Source organism: Bos taurus, chromosome 23 (genome assembly GCF_002263795.3).
Source record: "Bos taurus isolate L1 Dominette 01449 registration number 42190680 breed Hereford chromosome 23, ARS-UCD2.0, whole genome shotgun sequence".
NCBI classification, from domain to species: Eukaryota; Metazoa; Chordata; class Mammalia; order Artiodactyla; family Bovidae; genus Bos; species Bos taurus.
In genome coordinates this window covers 10,279,154-10,302,795 of record NC_037350.1, presented here as the reverse complement: position 1 = coordinate 10,302,795, position 23,642 = coordinate 10,279,154, and the positions used below count along the sequence as shown (strand labels likewise).

Here is a 23,642-nt window from a genome sequence, read left to right as displayed (position 1 = left end):
TGGTGATGGACAGGGAGGCCTGGCGTGCTGCGATTCATGGGGTCGCTAAGAGTCGGACATGACTGAGCGACTGAACTGAACTGAACTGAACTGAATTGATTCACAGCAGCATTATTTGTAAAGCAAAAAAAAAAAAAAAAAAAAACCCAACCAAAGGAAACAAATAATGGAAGAATGGATAAACAAACATGGCATATCCATACAATGGAATGTTATTTGGCCATAAAAAGGAAGAAAGTTCTGATACACGCTATAACATGGATGAAGGTGGAAAACATTATGCCAAGTAAGAGAAGTCAAATACAAAGGTTACCTATTGTATGATTCCTTTTATATGAAATGTCCCGAACTGGCAGATCCATAGAAATAGAGGGCAGATTGGTGGCTGCCAGGGGCTGGAGGGAAAAGGGAATGGGGAGCGACGATTAATGGCTATGGGACTTCTTTTCAGGGTGATGAGGACCTGAATGTCTTCTTCTCATGAATATTTAATTCTTATGGAATCAGATGGTATTTCTTTGCAACTTTTCTGTCATTTTCAAATTTCTTTCAGGGATGAGCTATCTGATTAAAGTGCTCTTAGGAAAGTCATAATAAGCATGATTCATGGCTGCACTGCCCTTTGCCTACCCTTTTCTTTCTTGTATCTCACATGGGCCTGTCAAGTATAATATTTGTGAGTTTTATCAGTCTGGCTTTAGTTGGAGGAAAACAGAAAGTCCATCAGCTAATTTTAGCAGAAAAGGAAGCAGGGGTTTACAAAGTCATTGAAAGGGCTGGAGGAGTAGGTTCCAGGTGGGACCTCCAGGAATGTTCCAGAACACCACCACCAGACAGCAACATGCTGGAATCTTGCTGCTACAAAGAACACAGGTTCTCTTTAACCCTGCTTTGTTCCAGCAGCATCTTCATCCACAGAAATTTGCCCTTATCTAACTTGCTACTTCCAAATCATGGGCCAGGGCATGTGAACTGTCAGATCTGAACTCAAACCGGAAACTCTTAGCTGTAAGTCTGGGAAATGTACTCTTCAGTTTTCCAGCCTATGAGGTAGAGGAAGAGACCTTGGAGGAGGTTGGGATACATGTGAATGGGGTCAATCCATTAGGACAATCAAGATCTTAACATTTAGGGACTTCCCTGGTGGTCCAGTGGTTAAAAATCTGCCACAGGGCACATGGGTTTGATCCCTGGTTGGGGAACTAAGATCCCAAATGTCACGGGGTAACTAAGCCCAGGAACCACAACGACAAAACTCATGAGCCACAAACTAGAGAGAAGCCCACAGGCTGCAACTGAAGAGTCCACAGGCCGCAATGAATGCCGCGATTAGGACCTGACGCAGCTAAATAAATATTTTTTAAAAGACCTTCACATTTACTAAAATTTAAATAAATTTAACATTTAATACATTAAATTATATTTAACAAGGTTCAGTACTTACTTGAGCTAAATAACGGATGATCCTTTTTGTGTGTGTCTGTAAAATTTGTATTTGTTTTGTGAAATGACTTTTTCCCGTCTGTGGAATCTAGAGATTGACCCCTGAAGCGGGTCCTTGGAATCTGGAGAAGTGGTTTCCTTTGAGAAGTGCTCATATCTGACTCTGAGTGCTTTGCATGGCTGACACTGAAGTGAATAACTGCTTTCTCTACAGGAAGTGAGACACTCCTGTGCATAATATATGGGAAGCAAGAGCTTCCTTGTATTCTCTTGAGCATAATGAGCACTTCCTGGAGGAAACAATACAACTTGATAAATTGAATATTTTTTTCAATTAAAGAACCAGCTGCTCATGAATAAACTCAAAAGCCTAGACGTATTTGAGAAGATGCTTAATTTCATTAATAATTGAATAGTTCAAATGACAGTGGCTTATGGATCGACAGCAATGAACAGGCTCAGAGGTGTCAGGAGTGGGAAGAAGCAGCCATTCACAAACCACAGCTGGAGATGTGAAGAAGTGCAAAGTTTTGGAAGAGAATTTGGTAGTCTACCAAAGTTTTAAACATGTCTTCCTTGTAACCCAGCCATTCTATTTCTAAGGATATACCTTTCAGAAATATTCTCACATAGTACAAACATATATTCAAGGAGATATTCTCTGAAGCACTGTGTTATTGTCACAAAAGCTTAGGAAAAATCCAAATGACCAGCAATGGGGTTTGGATAAATAAATACAATGAAATACCACACAGCTAATGTAAAGATGCTGGGCTGGATGAAGCACAAGCTGGAATCAAGATTGCTGGGAAAAATATCAATAACCTCAGATATGCAGATGACACCACCCTTTATGGCAGAAAGTGAAGAGGAACTCAAAAGCCTCTTGATGAAAGTGAAAGTGGAGAGTGAAAAAGTTGGCTTAAAGCTCAACATTCAGAAAACAAAGATCATGGCATCCGGTCCCATCACTTCATGGCAAGTAGATGGGGAAACAGTGGAAACAGTGTCAAACTTTATTTTTTGGGGCTCCAAAATCACTGCAGATGGTGATTGCAGCCATGAAATTAAGAGATGCTTGCTCCTTGGAAGGAAGGTTGTGATCAACCTGGATAGCATGTTAAAAAGCAGAGACATTGCTTTGCCAACAAAGGTCCGTCTAGTCAAGGCTTTGGTTTTTCTAGTAGTCATGTATGGATGTGACAGTTGGACTGTGAAGAAAGCTGAGCATTGAAGAATTGATGCTTTTGAACTGTGATGTTGGAGAAGACTCTTGAGAGTCCCTTGGACTGCAAGGAGATCCAACCAGTCCATTCTAAAGGAGATCAGCCCTGGGTGTTCTTTGGAAGGACTGATGCTAAAGCTGAAACTCCAATACTTTGGCCACCTCATGCAAAGAGTTGACTCATTGGAAAAGACTCTGATGCTGGGAGGGATCAGGGGCAGGAGGAGAAGGGGACGACAGAGGATGAGATGGCTGGATGGCATCACGGACTCCATGGAGTGAACTCTGGGAGTTGGTGATAGACAGGGAGGCCTGGCGTGCTGCGATTCATGGGGTCACAAAGAGTCAGACACGACTGAGCGACTGAACTGAACTGAATGTAAAGAAAAGTAGATTCATAAGTAGTGACGTGAATGGATATGTGGACACTTCTGCAGGCACAGGGCTGAGGGTCTTGGTCTTTTGTCAAATGGAGACGCTATCCTGGTCTATGAATATTTGGAACTGGTGAAACCCTGATTCAGAAAACATGGCACAGCAAGGCTTGGGTTGATTTTGTTATATAAGATAGTTTATAAAAACTGTATCAAGGAATTAAACTGAAAGCATGGGATATTCACTAGTCTTTATGTCTTCCAAGGAATTAAACTGAAAGCATGGGATATCCACTAGTCTTTATGTCTTCCACTAAGCCATGAGAATTTTACTTACCTCTCAGAATCTCAAGTGAGAAAGGAAATATTCAACTTGGATCTCCTTATTGTCAACCATCTTGGGTTAAAAGCGGAGGGAGTGTTACCTTTGGAAGGGAGGGAGGGACCCAGCTGTGGACAAGCTGATGTAAGCCCACCTCCTGGTCTCCTCCCCTCTCCTCTGCCTGCCTAAGTTGAGCTGGGAGTTCCAACTTTTTAAAGTTTCAAGGAGAAAAGTCATCCACAGAAGGCTGAGGAGCCAGTGTGGGTAAAATGTAATTTTCTTCATGTCACCTTGAACAGGAAATACAGGGACACTGCTGAACACCTCTCTGAGTACTGACTGCTTCTTGGAGTTCTGAACATTTTCACACACTAAGTTTAAAAAAAAAAATCATCTGTGGTTTAGAAGGCAGAAAGGAGTCTTCTTTTCTCTTTGGCCAAAAACTCCTTTAAGATAGTTTATTTGTCTTTGTGTTTATTGTGGAACCACCAAAAGAACATCTTAAAAAAAAAAAAACAACTTGTGGAACAGTATATGATGAACGTTCCCGTCTGTGACAATAAAAACAACAACAATGAATCATAGAAAACAGCATATACTTTTTGCTATTAAAAGTGCCCCATTCTGGAGAAGAAAATGGCAACCTCTACAGTATTTGTGCCTAGAAAATCTCACGGACAGAGGAGCCTGGTGGGCTACAGTCCATGAGGTTGCAAAAAAGTTGGACACAACTTAGCAACTAAACAACAAAATAATAAAAATTGGTTCATTAATTGTAACAAATTAGTATTGTGTCATATTAATGTGATATGTTAATAGAGGAAACTGAGTGTGAGGTATATGGGAACTCTGTACTATCTTCCCAACTTCTCTGTAAACCTAAAACTTCTAAAAAAATTAACTCTAGAAAAATTGAAAAAAAAATCCCAGAAGAATATATTTAAAACAGTGACTCTCTCCCACATGTGGGGGTGTTATGGGGTCCTGGTATTTTAGGTCATACACAGATAAGTATTATTACACAGTGCAACGGCTCTGCTCCCAGCAGTTGGCCCAACAGGCTTGCCTGTCAGTATGGCTTTTGTTTTGATAAGACCTTCAAATTCTGTTCTGGATAGCTTCCTGGTGAGTGGAGTGACCTTCCTTATCAACGGAGAGTGCAGTCACCTGCTAATACTAAGGTCGGCCTATTCCTTGAAACATAGCTCCTTCTTGGTTGGACCCTGGTACCTGAAATCCCACCATCTGATAACTTTCCCAGGGGAATTTCAGAACCGTCAGGAAGAGGCTGGCTCTCAAGTTTCACCTTGTGGGCAACCTCTGCAGGTGGAAACCTGCTCCTACCCCAGACTTCTATAGAAAGTCAGCGCTAAGAACAAAAGTCACTAAGGACAGAAAAGCCTGTGAGTAATGCTTTCAGTTCAGTTCAGTTCAGTTCAGTCGCTCAGTCGTGTCCGACTCTCTGCAGAGAGAGAGTAATGCTTTGGGGATCAACCTTAGCTTCACTGTTTTCGATGTTGGTTTTGCATTTTTTATTTCAAGATGAACTATTTTCTCTTTTATTTCATTTTATTTGCTCATTTTTTAGAGTCCATGATGGGAACACTTTGAAAGTAACATGATGGTACTATCATCTGCCTGGCATGCACTCCTTCTACTGGACAGTCAGGCTAATAAAGTCAGTGCTCCTGAGGGCTTCCTCGAGGAGGAGGGGGAATCTCAGTGGGTTTGTGACTCAGAGAAGACAGACAGCTGAGTCGTGAACCTGGACTTGAGTTAGCTGGGTAGGGGTGCCCAGACCTGGAGACCTAGATTGCTGAATGACTGTGTGTGAAAGTCTGTATTAGTTCCCTATAGCTACCATAACAAATTGCTACAAATCTAGGGGCTTAAAATAACAGAAATTTATTCTTGCACAGGAGATCAGAGGTCCAAAATCAAGTTATCAACAGGGCTGGTTCCCTTTGGAGGTTCTGAGGGAGATCCCATTCCATGCCTTTCTCCTAGATTCCAATGGCAATCTTTGGCATCCCTTGGTTTATAGATGCTTCACGCCAATCTCAACGTCCATTTTTACATGGCTGTCTTCCCTCTATGTGTCTCAAACAGCCTTTTGCTTTTCTCTTATAAGGAGATCTGTCATTGGGTTTAGGGCCCACTCTCAATCCAGGATAATCTCATCTTGAGGTCCTTAACTACACCCCAAGACTTTTTCCAATAATGTCACATTGCATAGACTCCAGGGGTTTAGACTTGGACACAGCCTTTTGGGGGTCATCACTCAGCCCACTAAAGAGAGGGACACATTGGGACGGAAGATAGTTGCTACTCTCAATGCCCTTCAAGCTACTGCAATTATTCATGGCATGTTGCAAAACTCTCTTTGCCTAGTAATTTGCATAACCTCCTATCTGTAAAAGAGGTCCCAGCTCCCAGGGACTAAATTGCATTGTTTCAGCCAGTTCAGACCTGGCAGGAATATGGGTGTAATGAAGCCCATTTGCAGAGGAAGTAGGGATGCTGAATAGAAGGAGAAATAGACAGGCATTTGCGGGTAGGTGGCCAGCTCCTGAGGAATAGGGCCTTCTTGAAACCCCTCTCCTCCCTTCTGCTTGTTGTCAGTCCCAGGCCCTTCTGCTGGTGGGGATCTCTCTCCTCACCAACCATCCCAAATGGGAAGCTTTGATTTGGGTTTGTTCAGTGGCCAGAAAGCCAGAGCCACTGCTTGGCATTCTTTTTGGGAGGGAGGTAGTGACAGAGAGGGCCTGGCCCGCAGCCAGAATTTCTCTGTGAAACTGAAGCCCTGGGTGACATGTTTGAGGTGCCAAGTGAACAGGAAGGAAGGTTTCTGTGAGACACAGCAAACTGGAAGCTGTCATTGGCGGAGATACTCCAGGAATCCTCCCTTTGAACCCCCATTGATAAGGGCGCAGGCCATTTTCTCATTATTGCTGGTTTTTGTTTTTATGTCAACATTCCTTTATCGAACCATGTATACTACTGAAATATAAAGAAATCACAAGAGTTTACAGGAAGATTACCAAGACTAATGTCATTAATTCAGCACAAGGCTTCATGTACTGAAACAATTCACCTTCATTATCAGCACAGAAATGTAAAACTTTGAAAAGCTAAATAAAACAGTCTCAGTTCAGTTCAGTCACTCAGTCGTGTCCGACTCTTTGTGACCCCATGAATTGCAGCATGCCAGGCCTCCCTGTCCACCACCAACTCCTGGAGTTCACTCAGACTCCCATCCATTGAGTCGGTGATGTCATCCAGCCATCTCATCCTCTGTCGTCCCCTTCTCCTCCTGCCCCCAATCCCTCCCAGCATCAGAGTCTTTTCCAATGAGTCAACTCTTCACATGAGGTGGCCAAAGTACTGGAGTTTCAGCTTTAGCATCATTCCTTCCAAAGAAATCCCAGGGCTAATCTCCTTCAGAATGGACTGGTTGGATCTCTTTTCAGTCCAAGGGACTCTCAAGAGTCTTCTCCAACTCCACAGTTCAAAAGCATCAAAACAGCCTACTTAACTTCAAATCCTGTTCCATGAACATCTTTAACAATTATTTGACATAATTTTAGGTGCTATATGAATAGCAAATAATTTAACAATAACTTTAACAATACGATTTAACTAAAATAAAAGTATAAAATTCTGGTCAGTCACACTTTTTTTTTTAAAGTCAGATGGTAAAAGCTATAAATTATTGAGTTCCCTGCCCCCTAAACATCTGGAGTAACCCTGTATACAATGAAAAAATGTAAGTATAAAATATTATTGTTAAACTATTAATTGCATAAGGAAAAAATGTAGACTTCACCATAGCAAAGATGACTACTAGCTTTGGTTACTATTAGATTCAACCACCATTCAGTCACTGAGTTTTCTGAGTACCCACAACAAGCCTGGCACTATTCTAGGCACTGGGAGACAATGAACAACAAAAATTAATAGTTTTTAATCCTCATGGGACTTTTATTCTGCTGTGGGAAATAGACAAAAACAAACACAAAATAATAAGAATCGTAAGTGTGGTAAATTCTAGTAAGGAGACAAACAAGACTTTGCCAAAACCTTGAAAGCTGAACTGTGGAATTCTAAAACCTAAAAATAAAAAATTCATGAAGAGTTACATCAAGATGACATAGATTCTGGACCTTTGCTAACATATTAGAAAACTATAGATACCGGGGTCCAGCCCCGGTGGAGTCAGGGGTTTTGAAGGGGAGACGGCTTTGGCGATCAGGATACGGTAGAATTAAAGATATAAAGAGTGATCAAATAAGGATAGCTCAGTGAGAAAATTCAGTGGAGAAAAGAGGCTGAATAACTTGGTTTACGTGGAAAGCTAATAAAATTCCAAGATAAGGAATTCACGTCACCTACGTAGGCCGCAGGCGTCCTCCCGTTCTCCCGAAGGAGAGGAGACACTAAGGCCTCCCCAGTCAGATCTTAGAAGCCCAGGCATAGTTAGTAGGCTTGACAAGCCTCCACGTTCCAGATGGGAATTCAGCCAGAAGGTGAGAGAAAGAACGACATGGGGACACCAAGTTTCGGTGAACAAGGCCCGCACTTTATTTTCCAAAGTAGTTTTTATACCTTAAGTTGTGCATAGAGGATAATGGGGGAAGGGGGTAGAGTCAACAGTAAGCCAGGCTTTCTTCCTGCAAACTTATCATATGCAAAAGTTTAGGTGAATTACATCATCTTCTGGCCAAGAGGCCTGTTAACATTTTAAGATCCTTTCTTCAGAAAACTTATTTTTCTCTAAAGGTGATTATTCTAAAGTCAGGCGCCACCCTCCAAAAGCATTAGATAAAGTTACATTCCTATAGGGCAAAGGTGTGGTGGGCTATAACAAGAAAAGAATTAACTCAAGGATCCAAGGTTACAAACATTAAAGCTACTACTTACATTCCTATACACCAATTATATTAATCAATACACTGCCAGGGACACAGTAGGTAAGGGCTATGGAAACTTAGCAGCAAACATTGGCCCAACAAGTGAAAAACCCTTCACTAATACAATTTCTAATCAATCTTTTAACTGCTCAAAGGAATCTGTATTAAGACAGTTTAGAACATCTCATGCCTTTCATGGTTGGGAGGCTGTGAACAATCACATATGGCCGGAAGAACCTATTCAGGGAGGCTAGAGGACATCCAAAGGAGTTTGTAGGTTGAAACACTCTTGTCACGCCCAGGAACTTTATTAACTGGAGCTGTAAGTTAACTCTTTTTCAGAGAGAGGTGGTGGGGGACAGCCCCCCATAAAGTCAGAGGTATAGGTGAGAGCACAAAGTAGTAAAGTAGGCAGACTCTGGTTTTGGGGGTAGATGCTCGAGAATTGCCAGGGGGACTCTTGAGGCTCGATCTGCGCGCATGCCGAGCCTCCTTCCTCATGACCTTTGTCACGGGTGGAGTTCCTCACGCTGGCTCCCAGCATATAGACACTGCCAGTGGAGACAGAGATCAATCTTTCACTGTCAAAGCTATGAATGGCATTACTCAGCAATATAGTAGCCTCTTAAGATAATTAACCTCACAGTTCCACAGAGTTTAAAAGTTTGTAAACACAATATTAAAAAAAAATAAAATTAACAGGTGCCTAAGGAGATAGGACAACCAAATGTAACGTGGCATCCTAAATGGAGGGACTTCCTTGGTCATCCAGTGGTTAAGACTCCATGCTCCTAGTGCAGGAGGCCCAGGTTCCATCCCTGGTTAGGAAACTATATCCCACAAGCCACAACTAGGGACCACGAATACCACAGCTAAGACCTTGTGCAGCCAAATAAATAAATTTTTTTAAAAAGAAGAGTAAAAAATATCCTGAATGGAATACTGAAACAGGAAAAAAAAAAAAAAGAAGGAAATCTGAATAGGCTACAGACTTTAGTTAATGATGTATCAAGATTGGTTCATTCATTGTAACAACTGTACCATACCAATGTAAGATGTTAATCACGGGGGATACTGGGTGGGGGTATCTGCATGATCTTAATTTTTTTGTAAATCTAAAACTGTTTTAAACAAAACCAAGTATACTTTTAAAAAACATATATAAGATGGCTTCAGGAATTATGGTGGAAGGAAGGGAAGTTAGTAAAAGACTTAAATTAAATGATAAGCCATAAAACTCTGCAATGTGAATTAAAATATAACTCAAAAGGGACTTCCCTGGTGGTCCACTGGCTAAGACTCTGGACTCCCAATGGAGGGGGCCCCAGTTTGACCCCTGGTCAGGGGACTAGATCCCACATGCCACAACCGAGAGTTCGCACGCCACAATTGAAGATCCTGCATGCGACAATGAAAATGGAAGGTCCCTTGTGCAGCAACTAAGACCCAGCACAGCCAATAAATAAATACTAAAATACAACTCAAGAAATTCAAAGGAGATGCACAGATACTTATGACCTCTATTCATCCTAAAATCTTTCTAGGACAGAGATCAATGGATTTTTCATACAAACTAAATAGCTCTGCATCAAAACAGGCAGTAAGTGCACAGTATTTTAGATCCCTATTTAATGACTAATAGACTATATTTTACGTATGGCACTGTCCTGAAATTGTCATAAAATGCCTGGACAAGGATCAACCTCATAGGTCTAACTACATTATTTCCTTCAAGAAACAAGTTTACTTGTTGTGTGTTTTCCAGGTCTCCTGTAAATTTATCACACTTTGATAATAAAAAAAAAATTAAAAACAGAATGAAACAAGTTTATATTTACTTCAGGAAAAAAAAGCAGAGGACACCTAGTAAGGGGGCAGGGAGAAAAGATTATGTATGAAAGGAGAAAAATTATTTCCCAGGTCTAACTGGAAGGAATTACATAAGGCAGTACATACTTAAATCTAATTGAGATAACTAGATGACGAATCTATTCCTTCTGTATTACTCCTAACCCCAAAAGAAATCCTACAAAACAAAGATGTCCCTTATTCTAAAGTCTTCTCTCACAGAAATCTTAAATATATAATTGGAAAATACTCAAGAAGAAATGGAATAATTAACACTTCCCCAGTAATTCTTGTTTGCACCACTCTGAGGAGAATCAGACACTGCTTCGTGTTGAGACCAGAAAAAGGAAAGGAAAGGTGTGAAAAATTCCAAGTAGGCCGACGAATTACACTGCATCACGACTTCCCCTGTGGTCAATGCAGCGAACCTGGTTTAATCCCTGGTCAGGGAACTAGATCCCACATCCCCTACCACAACTAAGACGCAGCGCAGCCAAGTAAGTAAAATAAAAATAAACATTTTTTAAAATTGCATCTGGCACAGATTAGGAAAAGCATCAACGTTGCCAAAAGAACTGTCAAGGATGCAAGTCAAGAGAAGGAAAGGAGGTTTTCCAACAGGCCACAGCCTAACCCAAGGGGTAAAAATCGCCACCGCCCCCACGGCTCCCTCACTCCCCAACCACACCATCCTCAAGTCGCCTCCAATCCAAATACACATCCTCCATGGTTGGTGGTTTTAGTCGCCAAGTCGTGTCCGACTCTGCATTGCAGGCAGATTCTTTACCGACTGAGCTACAAGGGAAGCCACATCCTCCATAACCCACACCAGCTCCCCATCCAGGGGGAAACAACCCAAGTAGCGCCCAGGACCTCCACTTCCCTCCTTCCACAAGATTCGCACTTCTGGGGGCCAAGGCTCTGGGGAAAGCAGAGCCCAGACCGCACCCTCCCTGAAGGACGAAGAGGCCGGATCCGGAGCGGGGCTTCCCGGGTGGGCCTCATGGAGCTGACCAGCCGGGATAAGAGCCAGGAGCTGGCTGGGGTTCGAGCAGGGAGCGGGGGTGAGTGAGTCCAGTGCCCCGCAGGGACGCTCAGGCGGCGGGGGCTGGGCGGGGAGAGGGCCGGGTGGCGGGAAAGGAGCCGGCGGAGCCAGGGACGCGAGGTCGAAACCCGCTGGCGGTCGTGGCGATGAGAAACCGGCGGCCGAAAGGGGTGGGTGAACGCGGGCGGCGGCTGGGGGAGGAGCGGGCGCGGGAAGCCGCGCACTCACTGCTCTGCGCCCCCGCGAACGCCGGCTGGAATCTCCTCAGCGGCGTCCGGAAGTCTCCACCCGCGGGCGGGAGGGAGCCGGCGGGGCTGCCGCCGCCGCTCCCGCGCGCCGACGGAGAGGCTCGCGGAAGGGCGGGCGCCGAGCTCCCGCGGCCCCTGCAGGCCCGGCGGCGGGCGAGGCTGAGGGCAGGGCTCCTCTCTACCCAAGCTGGCAGCCCTCGGCGTCGTCCGGCACCGAGCGGGGCCTGCGGTTAGGAAAGGAAGAAGGGAGCGGCTGGAAGCAGCCAAGAGCGTGCTCGGGGTCCGGAGGCTGGAATCGCTGCCGCCTCAGCGTCTGGTCGCGAGACCGCGGTGTGGGCGGCGGGGTCTGAGCGCGGCCGCGTCTGGCGTCTCTTCCCGAGGGAAGCCTCGGCTGCGGCCGCCAAGTGCGCCCCGCGCAGCTAACGTCTGGTTATTATTTCTGTTCCTACAAAGTCTTTTATCCAAATTTATTTATCTACCTTTTTTTTAAAGTTCTTTTGTTTGCTTTTTTAAGTGGAATTATTATATGTAATGCTTTAATGCGTCTGGAAAATATTTTAAACTACAGTGTAGATCCAAAACGATCCTCCTCTGATTTCCGGCCAGTTTCTCCAACATCATTTACTGCATCATCAATCCCCTCTTCTTTTTGGTTTGTGAGCTTTCTTTCTCAATAAATTTGTATGTTATTTTGTATGGCTTCAGAGCTTATTTTTTTCCTTGATTGATTTGCCCATTAATTCTTCTGGATGCATCCTGATTTACTTCTTTGTTTGTAATACACTTACTATCTAGCAGAGAAAACATGCCCTCCTCATCTTAATTATTTTTCTTTTCCAAAAATTTGTAAACTCACTTGCTAATTTTCCAGTGATATAGAGCTAGGGGAATTTTTGTCAGTTTTAAAATTCTGTGTAAATTTCTTTTGAATTTTAACTGGATATATGATGGATTATGAATTAACAGAGTTGACATTTTTTTCATGGATGTTTCTAAATTTTCTCATGTCTTTTATATCATTCATGGATCTCATGCATTTCTTCTTTAGGGTAACTAGAATATTTAAAAATTGCTGTCGTGGCTAGGATATTTTCTGCTATCATATCTTCTAATTGGTTATATAGAAATACAGTAAATAGAAAAGTAACAGTAAATAGAAAAACGACTTTTTTGTGTGTACATTTATTTGGCACACAGACTCTTTTGTGTTATTCTGAGTTTTTAGTAGGTTCCAATTTTCTGGCTGTATAATATTTTTACAAGTAATAACAATATTGCCTTCCTATATCTATATCTGTATCATCCATATCTAGAAAGGATTTCAATATAAAATGAATGAAAATATGAAATGGAGAATCTCACACATGTGCCCTCAGAATAACAACTTCAGAACAGAGAGACTGGGACTTCCCTGGTGGTCCAGTGGTTAAGAATCCACCTTGCATTGCAGAGGACTCAGGTTTGATCCTGGTTTGGGGAGCTAAGTTCTCACATGCTGTGGAGCAATTAAGCCCACATGGCAACTGCTGAGGCCACACTACAACTAGAGGGTCAATGTGCCCCAAGGAAAGATCCTGTCTGAACTTAAATGTTGTTTTAAAAAAGAAAAGAGAAATTGATTTCCATTAAAGGTCTGATTTACAGGAGACTGAGACATCTTACCAGTGAACATTTGTCAAGAATCTTTCCCCGTTCTCAAGCCAATAAGCTTACTGTTTGGTCTCTGGTTGGACTTCCCTATCTTTGCACTCCTTGCCCATAAATAGACTCCTTCCCAAACCATCAATTAATTCAGGCTACAGCATGCATTTCCCAAATTGCAATTCCTCTGCTACTCTCAAATCTAAAATTTCTGGTAATTTGAGATTGCCTCAGTTTACCTCCTTATTTAGGTTGACATTGAATGGTGTCAGAAGTGGGATCCAAGGAAGAGCACCTCAGGAGGGATAGTGACTCTCATCAGTGAGCAAGGTACCTGTGCTGAGCCCTTGTGATCAGTGCTTCTTAGAGTCGCCTCTTCCGGCTTGATGAGTCTGCTCTTGGATTTCAAGCTCCCTCCCTTAGGTCACACTCTCCAAATCTATTTAGGATTTGGATAAGGACAGATTGTCCTTCCAGTGAGTGATCTTTTAGTTTTTGAATTAGAATACACTTGGATTTTCCTGAGAGCAAACCAAAAAGTAAAATTGGCAGACACAGATTGAACCCCTAAATGCTGCCAGACTGCTCGCCACTTGTGTATGAGAGACAACCATCCTCAAGGCACAAGTTTCCTGTGTAAGAATAAAGTGGTCACAAGTGAGCAGATTTCCCGATAGGCCACTTACCACTCACAAGAAAATTCCATGTAACAAGGGACACCAGGGCACAGGTTGGACAAAGAGGGCAAAGGCTGTCCGCCAGAAAAAAGAAGTATCCCATGAAAGTCACACTGTGAACAAAACTCAAGCCCCAGCCCTAAGCATATCCCTTTGGCTATCTAGGACTTTGTGTGCTTGCTCTTGGAGAAAAACTCCAAAAATGGGATCCTAGTCATCTAAAGGCTTTAAGGTTGGCTCCTCTTTAGGAACCCCAGCCAGTTTTATGTTTAAAAATTACAGTGTCTCCACATGTGAATGGACTAATCTTACTGATGACAACCTAGAATTATTCTGTCCATTATGAAGACTGTTCCAATTAGACAAGATCATTCATTTAAGAGATGTGCTTGAAGGCAAGCGTTCCCAAACCAAATAGGATGGATACATATTATAGTTGGTATGCAGACGCCTCCAAAAACTTCAAAATTCCAAAATTTGAAAACTTCACTGAAAACTTCATTGTGAAAGGCTAATAAAAATTAAAGATATAGGCTAATAAAAATTAAAGATATAAGTACCTATAACAAAAGACTATGAAGACTGATGTAACGCCTACTGCTGCCCTCTGTCCTCCTTGACTTGGGTACTCATTCTACCAATTCTCCTCTGAATTGCCTTTCCACTCTGAAGAGACTACAGGACTGTAAACAAAAATCCACAGAATTAGTTATCCTCATATCCACCCTCAAAGAATGGCCCCCACATGTGTCTGTCCCAGATTTGACAGGATTCTGAGGGGTTTTCTGGTAAACTGCTACCAATTATTCCCTTAAATAGCCAAGGGGAAACTAAATTTAAGAGTAATGGTTAAAACTCTGAGCATCCAATTCAAGGGGCATAAGTTCGGTCTCTGGTCGGGGAACTAAGAGCCCATATGCCATGTGGCATGGCCAAGAAAACAAACAAACAAAAGTAATGGAAAACCTTGCCAAATTTTGGTAAAGACCAGAATTACACTATATTTTAAACCCCACTCACTTTGGAGCCTACACACTGGATCCTAGGAAAACTGGCAGAGACCAAGTGAAGGGTCAGAATTCGTTTAGAGTCAACATTCCTGAATCTGTCTATCCTAAGAAAGAGAAGAAAATAGAATTTCATGTTGTCCCTTCCTTTTGGAATCCAGATACATTGGTTATTGAATTTTCTCTCCTGAGCTAGCTGTTACCTTCTTGTTTGTTTCATTTTGTGTCCTGAGAACTTGGCTTGGCATTCATCAGGTTGGGGATCCCCAAATATGGCCAGACAGAAATGTCTGTTGCACCCCATTTGTGGCTAGGTATGGCTAGATAGAGATGTGGATTCCACTGCATTTGCAGCTTGAATCCTTTTGCCAGCCCTCAAGAGAACTGTCTTTCATTTATGTGGTTATCTTTGGGGATGGCTCTGGATCCTGGGAAGACAATCCCTTCTGTACTCTCTTTGGGGATGCCTGTATGTGTTTATGCCATATATGTCTTTCTCCCCCTGAGGAATCCTGCTTACTGCTGAATGTGTATCTTTTTGCATGTGTTCTTACAAAACTGGCATTGTTGTCTTTCCAATTTGTATTTTTAATTTACATAATGTTATTTGGTACATCTCATTCTCTTTTTCTGGAGAAGGCAATGGCACCCTACTCCAGTACTCTTGCCTGGCAAATCCCATGGACGGAGGAGCCTGGAAGGCTGCAGTCCAGGCGGTCGCTAGGAGTCAGACACGACTGAGCGACTTCACTTTCACTTTTCACTTTCATGCATTGGAGAAGGAAATGGCAACCCACTCCAGTGTTCTTGCCTGGAGAATCCCAGGGACGGGGGAGCCTGGTGGGCTGCCGTCTATGGGGTCGCACAGAGTCGGACACGACTGAAGTGACTTAGCAGCATTCTCTTTTTCACTTTTTTCCCCCTGGTAAACACTGCATCTCTAGGATACTTCCACATTTCTGTCGGTTGCTTCTAATGTGTAAATAATTCTCCAGGGTGTCCATCCACTACCTCTTATCTGTCCTTCTCCCAGGATCTTTCAACTCCCTGCTACCACAAATGCTGCTGCCATGGATATCCTTGTTTCAGCTCAGTTCAGTTCAGTTCAATTCAGTTGCTCAGTCGTGTCTGACTCTTTGCGACCCCATGAACTGCAGCACGCCAGGCCTCCCTGTCCATCACCAATTCCTGGAGCTTGCTCAAATTCATGTCCATTGACTCCGTGGTGCCATCCAGTCATCTCATCCCCTGTCATCCCCTTTTTCTCCTGCCCTTAATCTTTCCCAGCATCAGGGTCTTTTCAAATGAGTCAGATCTTCACATCAGGTGGCCAAAGTATTACAGTTTCAGCTTCAGCATTAGTCCTTCCAATGAACACCTAAGGACTGATCTCCTTTAGGATGGACTGGTTGGATCTCCTTGCTATCCAAGGGACTCTCAAGAGTCTTCTCCAACACCACAGTTCAAAAGCATCAATTCTGCAGCGCTTTATAGTCCAACTCTCACATCCATACGTGACCACTGGAAAAACCATAGCCTTGACTAGACGGACCTTTGTTGGCTCTGCTTTTTAATATGCAGTCTAGGTTGGTCATAACTTTCCTTCAAAGGAGTAAGCGTCTTATAATTTCATGGCTGCAATCACCATCTGCAGTGGTTTTGGAGCCCAGAAAAATAAAGTCTGACACTGTTTCCCCATCTATTTCCCATGAAGTGATGGGACCGGATGCCATGATCTTGGTTTTCTGAATGTTGAGCTTTAAGCTGACTTTTTCACTTTCCTCTTTCACTTTCATCAAGAGGCTCTTTAGTTCCTCTTCACTTTCTGCCATAAGGGTGGTGTCATCTGCATATCTGAGGTTATTGACATTTCTCCCAGCAATCTTGATTCCAGCTTGTGCTTCATCCAGCCTGGCATTTCTTATGACGTACTCTGCATATAAGTTAAATAAGCAGGGTGACAATATACAGCCTTGACGTACTCCTTTTCCTATTTGGAACCAGTCTGTTGTTCCATGTCCAGTTCTAATTGTTGCTTCCTGACCTGCATACAGGTTTCTCAAGAGGCAGATCAGGTGGTCTGGTATTCCCATCTCTTTCAGAATTTTCTACAGTTTATTGTGATCCACACAGTCAAAGGCTTTGGCATAGTCAATAAAGCAGAAATAGATGTTTTTCTGGAATTCTCTTGCTTTTTTGATGATCCAGTGGATGTTGGCAATTTGGTCTCTGGTTCCTCTGCCTTTTCTAAAACCAGCTGGAACAACTGGAAGTTCACGGTTCACATATTGCTGAAGCCTGGCTTGGAGAATTTTGAGCATTACTTTGGTAGCCTGTGAGATGAGTACAATTGTGTAGTAGTTTGAGCATTCTTTGGCATTGCCTTTCTTTGGGATTGGAATGAAAACTGACCTTTTCCAGTCCTGTGGCCACTGCTGAGTTTTCCAAATTTGCTGGCATATTGAGTGCAGCACTTTCACAGCATCATCTTTCAGGATTTGAAATAGCTCAACTGGAATTCCATCACCTCCACTAGCTTTGTTTGTAGTGATGCTTTCTAAGGCCCACTTGACTTTGCATTCCAGGGTGTCTGGCTCTAGGTGAGTGAGCCCACCATCGTGATTAACTGGGTCATGAAGATCTTTTTTGTACAGTTCTTCTGTGTATTCTTGCCACCTCTTCATAATATCTTCTGCTTCTGTCAGGTCCATACCATTTCCGTCCTTTATTGAGCCCATCTTTGCATGAAGTGTTCCCTCAGTATCTCTAATTTTCTTGCAGAAATCTCTAGTCTTTCCCATTCTGTTGTTTTCCTCTATTTATTTGCACTGATTGCTGAGGAAGGCTTTCTTATCTCTCCTTGCTATTCTTTGGAACTCTGCATTCAAATGGGTATATCTTTCCTTTTCTCCTTTGCTTTTCACTTCTCTTGTTTTCACAGCTTGTGTATGTGCCCTTAAACAGCTTTGTGAGAATGGCTAGGAGTGGAATTGCTAGTCCCTGGAAAGTAGACATCAGTTTTCACTAACACGGCCTGATTGTTGTCCAGAATGGCTGTACCAGTCCATATATTCCCTATCTGCCTGCAGAGTATGGAAGTTTTCTGAATGTTGAGCTTTAAGCCAACTTTTTCACTCTCCTCTTTCACTTTCATCAAGAGGCTCTTTAGTTCCTCTTCACTTTCTGCCATTAGGGTGGTATCATATGCTTATCTGAGGTTACTGATATTCCTCCCGGCAATCTTGAGTCCAGCTTGTGCTTCCTCAAGCCCAGCATTTCTCATGATGTACTCTGCATGTAAGTTAAATAAGCAGGGTGACAATATACAGCCTTGACGTACTCCTTTCTCAATTTGGAACCAGTCTATCATTCCATGTCTGGCTCTAACTGTTGCTTTTTGACCTGCATACAGATTTCTCAGGAGGCAGATAAGGTGGTCTGGTATTCCCATCTCTTTCAGAATTTTCCACAATTTGTTGTGATCCACACGGTCAAAAGCTTTGGCATAGTCAATAAAGCAAAAGTAGATGTTTTTCTGGAACTCTCTTGCTTTTTCTGGAGAAGGCAATGGCACCCCACTCCAGTATTCTTGCCTAGAGAATCCCAGGGATGGGGAAACCTGCTGGGCTGCCATCTATGGGGTCGCACAGAGTTGGACACGACTGAAGCGACTTAGCAACAGCAGCAGCTTGCTTTTTCTATGATCCAATGGCTGTTGGAAATTTGATCTCTGGTTCCTCTGCCTTTTCTAAAACCAGCTTGAACATCTGGAAGTTCATGGTTCACATACTGTTGAAGCTTAGTTGGAGAATTTTGAGCATTACTTTGGTAGCGTGTGAGATGAGTACAATTGTGCGGTAGTTTGAACATTCTTTGGCATTGCCTTTCTTTGGGATTGGAATGAAAACTGACCTTTTCCAGTCCTGTGGCCACTGCTGAATTTTCTAAATTTGCTGGCATATTGAGTGCAGCACTTTCACAGTATCATCTTTTAGGATTTGAAATAGCTCAACTGTAATTCCATCACTTCCACTAACTTTGTTCATAGCAATGCTTCCTAAGGCCCACTTGACTTTGCATTCCAAGATGTCTGGCTCTAGGTGTGTGATCACACCATCGTGGTTATCTGGGTCATTAAGACCTTTTCTGTATAGTTCTTCTGTGTATTCTTGCCACCTCTTCTTAATATATTCTGCTTTTGTTAGGTCCATACCATTTCTGTCCTTTATTGTGCCCATCTTTGCATGAAATTTTCCTTTGGTATCTCTAATTTTCTTGCAGAAATCTCTAGTCTTTCCAATTCTATTGTTTTTCTCTATTTCTTTGTGCTGATCCCTGAGGAAAGCTTTCTTATCTCTCCTTGCTATTCTTTGGAGCTCTGTGTTCAGATGGACATATCTTTCCCTTTCTCCTTTGCCTTTTGCTTCTCTTCTTTTCTCAGCTATTTGTAAGGCCTCCTCAGACAACCATTCTGCCTTTTTGCATTTCTTTTTCTTGGGGATGGTTTTGATCACTGCCTCCTGTACAGTATTTCAAACTTCTGTCCATAGTTTTTCAGGTGCTCTATCAGATCTAATCCCTTGAATCTATTTGTCACTTCCACTGTATAATCGTAAGGGATTGATTTAGGTCATACCTGAATGGTCTAGTGGTTTTCCCTACTTTTTTCAATTTGAGTCTAAATTTTGCAATTTGTGGTTCATGATCTGAGCCACAGTCAGTTCCTGGTCTGGTTTTTGATGACTGTATAGAGCTTCTCCATCTTAGGCTGCAAAGAATATAATCCATCTGATTTCGGTGTTGACCACCTGGTGATGTCCATGTGTAAAGTCGTCTCTTGTGTTGCTGGAAGAGGGTGTTTGCTATGATCAGTGTGTTCTCTTGGTAAAACTCTGTTAGCCTTTGCCCTGCTTCATTTTGTGCTCCAAGGCCAAACTTGCCTGTTACTCCAGGTATCTCTTGACTTCCTACTTTTGCATTCCAGTCCCCTATGATGAAAAGGACATCTCTTTTGGGGGTTAGTTCTAGAAGGTCTTGTAGGTCATCATAGAACTGTTCAACTTCAGCTTCTTTGGCATTAGTGTTTGGGGCATAGACTTGGATTACTGTGATAATGAATGGTTTCCCTTGGAAATGAACAGAGATCATTCTTTCATTTTTGAGATTGCACCCAAGTACTGCATTTTAGACTCGTTTGTTGACCTTGAGGGCTACTTAATTTCTTCTAAGGGATTCTTGCCCACAGTAGTAGATATAATGGTCATCTGAATTAAATTCGCTCATTCCGGTCCATTTTAGTTCACCGATTCCTAAAATGTTGATGTTCACTCTTGCCATCTTCTGTTTGACCACTTCCAATTTACCCTGATTCAGGGACCTGACATTCCAGGTTCCTATGCAATACTGTTCTTTACAGCATTGGACTTTACTTCCATCATGTCACATCCACAACTGGGCGTTGTTTTCACTTTGGCTCCGTCTCTTCATTCTTTCTGGAGTTATTTCTATTTCTCCAGTTTTTTCTGGTGCATATTGGGCACCTACCAACCTGGGGAGTTCATCTTTCAGTGTCCTATCTTTTTGCCTTTTCATATTGTTCATGGGGTTCTCGAGGCAAGAATACTGAAGGGGTTTGCCATTCCCTTCTCCAGTGGAGCGTGTTTTGTCAGAACTCTCACCATGACCTGTCTGTCTTGGGTGGCCCCACAGGGTATGGCTCATAGTTTCATTGAGTTAGACAAGGCTGTGGTCCATGTGATCAGATTGGTTAGTTTTTTGTGACTGTGGTTTTCATTCTCTCTTCCCTCTGATGGATAAGGATAAGAGGCTTGTGGAAGCTTCCTGATAGGAGAGACTAATTTTGGGGGGGATCTGGGTCTTGTTCTGATGGGCAGGCCCATGTTCAATAAATCTTTAATCCAATTTTCTGTTGATGGGCAAGGCTGTGTTCCCTCCCTGTTGTTAGGCCTGAGGCCAACTGTGGTGGGGTAATGGCAACCTTCTTCAAAAGGATTTATGCCTGCCCACACTGTTGTATTCAGTACCCCTGACCCCACAGCAGGCCACTGTCGACCCACGCCTCTGCTGGAGACTCCTGGACACTCACAGGCAAATCTGGCTCACTCTCTTGTGAGGACACTGCTCCTTTCTCCTGGTTCCTGGTGCACACAAGGTTTTGTTTGTGCCCTCCAAGAGTCTGTTTCCCCGAGTCCTGTGAAAGTTCTGTAATCAAATCCCACTGGCCTCCAAAGTCAAATTCTCTGGGATCATCTTCTTATGCCCCACTTTTCAATGCACCATTATTGCTCTGGGCTTCCCAGGTGGCGCTAGTGGTAAAAAACCCACCTGCCAATGAAAGAGCCACAGGAGCCGCAGATTTGATCCCTGGGTTGGGAAGATCCCCTGGAGGAAGAAATGACACCCCACTCCAGTATTCTTGCCTGGGTAACCTCCTGGACAGAGGAGCCTGGCAGGCTACAGCCTATAGGGTTGCAAAGAGTTGGACAAGACTGAAGCAACTTAGCACGTGTGTGTCATTGCTCTAAGTGATTCTGCTGCATCCCTGAGAGTAGCTTGGAAAACCCGAAGCATATGACCCTCAGTATTAACAGGGTCAGCAAACTATCATTTGTCACCTGTTTTTGTATGGCCTGAGAACCTTTGAGAGTAGTTGTTACATTTCTCAGATGGTTGAAAAAAGTGTTTTTAAGAATAGTATTTCACAAGATGCTCAACATCACTCATTATTAGAGAAATGCAAATCAAAACCACAGTGAGGTATCATCTCATGCCAGTTAGAATGGCTGTCATCAAAAAGTCTACAAACAATAAATCCTGGAGAAGTTGTGGAGAAAAGGGAACCCTCTTACACTGTTGGTGGGAATGCAAACTGGTACAGCCACTATGGAGAACAATGTGGAGATTCCTTGAAAAACTGGGAATAGAATTGCCATATGACCCAGCAATCCCACTACTGGGCATACATCCCGAGGAAACCAGAATTGAAAGAGATACATGTACTGCAATGTTCATTGCAGCACCATTTACAATAGCTAGGACATGGAAGCAACCTAGATGTCCATCAGCAGATGAATGGATAAGGAAGTTGTGGTACATATACGCAATGGAATGTTACTCAGCTATAAAAAGAAATGCATTTGAGTCAGTTCTAATGAGGTGGATGAAACTGGAGCCTATTATACAGAGTGAAGTAAGTCAAAAAGAGAAACACAAATACTGGATATTAATAAATATATATGGAATTTAGAAAGACAGTAATGACAATACTACATGCAGGGCAGCAAAAGAGACACAGATGTAAAGAACAGACTTTGGACTCTGAGAAGGCGAGGGTGGGATGCTTTGAAAGAATAAGGTTGAAACATGTATATTACAATATATAAAATAGATGACCAGTGCAAGTTCAATGCATGAAGCAAGACACCCAAAGCCAGTGCTACAGGACAACCCAGAGGGATAGGGTGGGGAGGGAGGTGCATGGCAACCCGCTCCAGTACTCTTGCCTGGAGAATTCCATGGACAGAGTGGGCAGGCTATAGTCCATGGGGTCACAAAGAGCCAGACATGACTGAGTGACTAACACTTCCCCCAAATAGTTGGAGTAATCCTCCCGCTCATTAGCCTATGAAATTACCCAGCCCATAAAATCTAACCACACCACATTTTGAGGCTGCACTCACCCTCTGTGATGGTCCACACTCCGGGGAGCGTATTTCTCTCTGAATAAATCCACTTCTACCTATCACTTTGTCTCTCACTGAATTCTTTCTGCAATGAGACATCAAGCACCTGAGTTTCATTAGGTCCTAAAGGTAGGTGTGTGATCTCAGTTGGAAGACCGTGGGTTTTGGCTGGGTGTGAGTCCTAGCCATCTGGGTTAGAGTCTCAAACTGGGTTTTTGCTGGGTTCAAGCCCTGGCACATGGGGTCAAGTCCCTGTCTGAGGTTAAAGTGTTTTAGTTCCATCCAAGCAGAGACCTACAAAGTGAGAAGGAATTGGCCATGTGAAGATGGATAAAGGCAGGTGGCAAGAAGAACATTCTGGGCAAAGAGAACAGCATGTCCATGGCCAGAGGGATCAGATCATGTTGTTGGAGGAACAAGGAGATGTTTGCATTGTCATTTGCATGATAGGCTTGTGCGTGCTAAGTCACTTCAGTCCTGTCTGACTCTTTGCCCGCCAGGCTCCTCTGTGGGCTTCTCTAGATCTAACATTGCCTGTGCTCACGTGCCTGCTGTGTGCCCTGGGCTAAGTGCACACGTGAATTGCCTCCTCGAAGTTTCCCAGTGATTCTGAAAGGTCAGTATCACTTATTCCAGATGAAATAAATATTCATAATCTAAGGCAAGTCAAGGAAAATTTAAACACAAATACTTTTCTCTGCCCTTTGGCCACCTCTCTCCCCTCTACTGTGCATCGTGCATCAACCAAGCCTCCCCATTGGCAGAAATACCTGTGAAACAGGAGGGCAGGGGCAGGGCACAACCTTTAAAAGAATGACATAGCCAGAAAACACAACATAAACTGATCAGAACCAAGTAGGCCCAAGAAGGTGCACAAGTTGACTTCCACTGGGTCTTGAGCCTCAGTATACTCTCACTGTAACACATCAGCAAGCTAAGTAGCACGCCCACAGGCACCACGACAGTGCCAAGGATGACCATAAAGGTCAAAAAGTGGGCAGTGGCCCAACTTCTGGAAATTCTCACCCCTTCCCCCATATAGTTGGAATACTGTGAAGTTACCCACCCCTATAAAAACTGACAACCCCGTACTCTGATGCCATACCCCTTTCTGGGATGGTCCACACTCTGTCTGTGGAGTGTGTTTCTGTCTAAATAAATCCACTTTTACCTATCACTCTGTCTCACTGATGGAGAAG

At 43.2% G+C, this 23,642-nt stretch overlaps 1 protein-coding gene across 1 annotated transcript in view; it reads left to right on the top strand.

Annotated features, from left to right (window-relative positions):
- The first annotated feature begins 10,136 nt into the window (after positions 1–10,136).
- Positions 10,137–23,642, top strand: part of BNIP5 (BCL2 interacting protein 5) — a 45,393-nt gene continuing 31,887 nt past the window's right edge. Inside the window, exon 1 of the mRNA XM_024984064.2 lies at positions 10,137–11,186. The gene's annotated coding sequence lies outside the window, so the exon portion shown is untranslated. The remainder of the gene's footprint in view (positions 11,187–23,642) is intronic.